Raw genomic sequence first — 3,211 nt, forward strand, 5'->3', positions numbered from 1 at the left:
TTTCTTCATATTATCAAGTTTCTCAGATTATTTGCTCAACAGACAGACAGAATAAGTATGGTGAAAGAATACAACCTTGGCATACACCTTTCCTGATTTTGAACAATTCAGCATTCCATTGTTCTGTTCAAACAACTGCCTCTTGGACTATCTACAGGCTCCTGAAGAGCAGAATTTAAGGATTCCAGAATACACATTTCAGAGGATGACTCAAAAAGCAAAGTAATTGTGTGGACACAAGCAAAGGTGGTCAGCTAGCCACCGAAGCCTCCATGTCCGTGTCCCAGCAGGCATGTCCGATGCTGGTAGCATCCCCTCCTCCCACCAGACTCCGCCTCATGTGCCGCCTGACTGATGTCACTCCTCATTGGGCTCTGGACTCCAGCGTCATGCCTGAAACCTGACTTGTGATTTCAAATCCAGAGACCTCATCTTCACCAAGATAAAAGGGTATCCTCATTGGCCAGCCCAGGTAGATGAAGTTCCTGATGGAATAGTAACGCCACCCACAATCAAACTTCCCATTTTCTTTTTGGGAACTCATGAGACTGCTTTTCTGGGACTAAGGATATATTTCCTTACTCCAAAAATAAGGACAAATATGGAAAGCCAAATAAATGAAATGGTTTTAATTAAGGTTTCTGGAAAATAGATTAAATCCAAAGTGAAATTTTCTAGTCAGCAGGCCTCAACTAAGCAATCAAATGCATCATCTGATGTTGAAGCTGAAGAAAAAGAAACTAGTGTTTCAAAGGAAAGTACTGACTAGGAAGAAAAAGCCAGCAATGAGGATGTGACTAAAGCAATTGATACAGCTGCTCCAAAAGCTGCCAGAAGAGGGAGAAAGAGAAAGGCATAAAACAAATAGAAAAGGAGGATATTGGAGTAGTGACAACAGCAATAACACCCATTCATCTAAAAGTGAATCTAAAGGCAGGATGCCCTGCAGCAACATAAGTCAATATTCCAAGAGGCAGACCCAAAGTGATAAAACAGCCTTGTCCTTCAGAGAGTGACATGGTAACTGAAAAAGATAAAATTAAGAAGAAAAGGCAATAAGAAAAACAACTGAAAAGGATGAACAGGGCCAAAAGGAAGAAGATAAACCAAGAAAAGAGCTTGCCAAAAAAGAGAAGAAGAGAAAAGTAGAATCAAAAAGGAATTTTTTATCTAAAGCAGGGGTTGCATCAACCTCTGATTCTGATGAAGAAGTGGATGATCAAGAATAAGAGAAAAGGCAGAAGAAACTTGCAGATTGCCCATAGACGGAATATGCTTAAAAGGGCAGCATTAGAAGGAGGCTACCAAGAGAAAATGCAAGCAAGAGGAACAAATGGTAACTGAGCAGCAGAATAACAATAAAGGAAAGAAGCCAGAAGTTAAGAAAGTGGAGAAGAAGCGAGAAACATCAATTTTTATTCCATCAATTCCTGGTGCCTTGTTCTTTGCCAATTCTTTCAATGCACCTTAGACTTCTTCCTTCTGTATCATTGGCTCTTGATCATATGCTATGTCTTGAATATCAACCATTTCCTTTTGGTCCAGTGACTCTGTGTATTCCTTCCATCTTCCTTTGATGCTTTCTGCACCATTCAATAATTTGCCAATAGAATATTTCAATAATGAAAGTCTAGGCTTGAAATTTTTCTTCAGTTCCCCCAGTTTGAGAAATGTTGAGCATGTTCTTCCCTTTTTGATTTCTGATTCTTGATCTTTGCACAATTTGTTGTAATATTTGGCTTTATCTTCTTGAGCTGATCTTTGAAATTTTCTGCTTAGCTCTTAGGCCTCACATTTCTTCCATTTGCTTTTGCATCTCTACGCAGAAGAGCAAGTTTCAGTGTTTCTTCTGACGTCCATTTTGATCTTTTCCTTCTTGTCTTCTTAATGACTTTTTAATTTCTTCCTGAATGATATTCTTGATGTCATTATTATGGCTGTAGCATATTTTAAATTAGTGTGTGTAAGTTAATGTGTAATTGATGACAGAGAAAAAGTTACATTTTTAAAACAGCTATTTGTATAATGTTTTCTCTTTTCCTAATACTGTGGGTTTTGTGCATAGTTTTTACACATGTTGGATTTACCAGACTGTCTTTTCTCTGTTGGGGGTTTTTGTAGAAGTTGGACATTGTTATGATAGTTAAAAATGTTACTTCTATACAAGTAGTCCCTTGTTTTATCAAAAGTTAATTTGAATCTCAATCTACATTGTGCTACATTATCCCACTTTGTAATAATGTGAGGTCTGTATGCCTTTTTGTATGACAATTAGATATCCAAGTGAAGTGAAACTGACAATTTTTGCAAGGTACAACATTCATGTTAATTTTTAAAGATAATTTACTTTTGTGAATAGGAATAAAGTGAAATCACACAATTTTCTTGCAGGGAGCAAACTGAGTATATAATGAAATACATCTGGCATGAGAGTACTAATTTTGCAATCAACCATTTAAGATCCTTTGTATGTACTAGTAGCTAAAATTGAAAACTAAATGAGGAAAGTTGATTTTTGAGAAAGAGCTCACATTTGTCTGTTTAATTCACTTTCATTAAGGAAGTCACTTAAAATAGTATTTTTTAAAACTTGGGAGGGAAATCAGTGCATAATGCTTATGCAAAAAGTAAGTCAATATTATATTAAAAATATAACATTTGAAAATGTGGCTATATTAGAAGAGATTTTAATTTTTTCATCTCTCTATAAAATATGACAATTGCACATAGGTTGTTTGAAGGACGTTAACAAAGTTAGAGTGGCTTAGTACATAGCTTATTCATATATGACCTAAACCAAGGTGAACCAATGTTAACACAAAATTTAATGGTGTATTAACTAAAGGAGAGCATTTTATTTTGAATATTAGGTTACTCGGTGATTTTCAGTAGCTGAAGACACTAATCATAATTTGATAGGAATGTGGGAAAATGGATTAAGAGTTACAATTTTAGTTCTTTGGTTTGTAAGTTGCAAAAAAAATTGGTGATAAACATATATTTTAGACTTGTACATAACTTTTATCATCTATAGATGAAAAGTTTGAATCTTCAATTTCAATAATTGGGTATTTGCTTTTTAAGGGTCTTAACACTGGAATCTAGGACCCATTGTTTTGATGGAGGTCTGCTATATTAGCCAGTTATTACATCTGTTTGGATTTGGACAAATTTTCCCTTGTTAAGCCATAAGTGTCAACCAGTAAACTGT

At 35.4% G+C, this 3,211-nt stretch overlaps 1 pseudogene; it reads left to right on the forward strand.

Annotated features, from left to right (window-relative positions):
- Positions 1-406: 406 nt before the first annotated feature.
- On the forward strand, positions 407-1,408 carry LOC102819746 (annotated as a pseudogene).
- The last annotated feature ends 1,803 nt before the right edge of the window (positions 1,409-3,211 follow it).

The sequence above is a fragment of the Chrysochloris asiatica genome, unplaced genomic scaffold, assembly GCF_000296735.1.
Source record: "Chrysochloris asiatica unplaced genomic scaffold, ChrAsi1.0 scaffold00469, whole genome shotgun sequence".
In the NCBI taxonomy this organism is placed as follows: Eukaryota; Metazoa; Chordata; class Mammalia; order Afrosoricida; family Chrysochloridae; genus Chrysochloris; species Chrysochloris asiatica.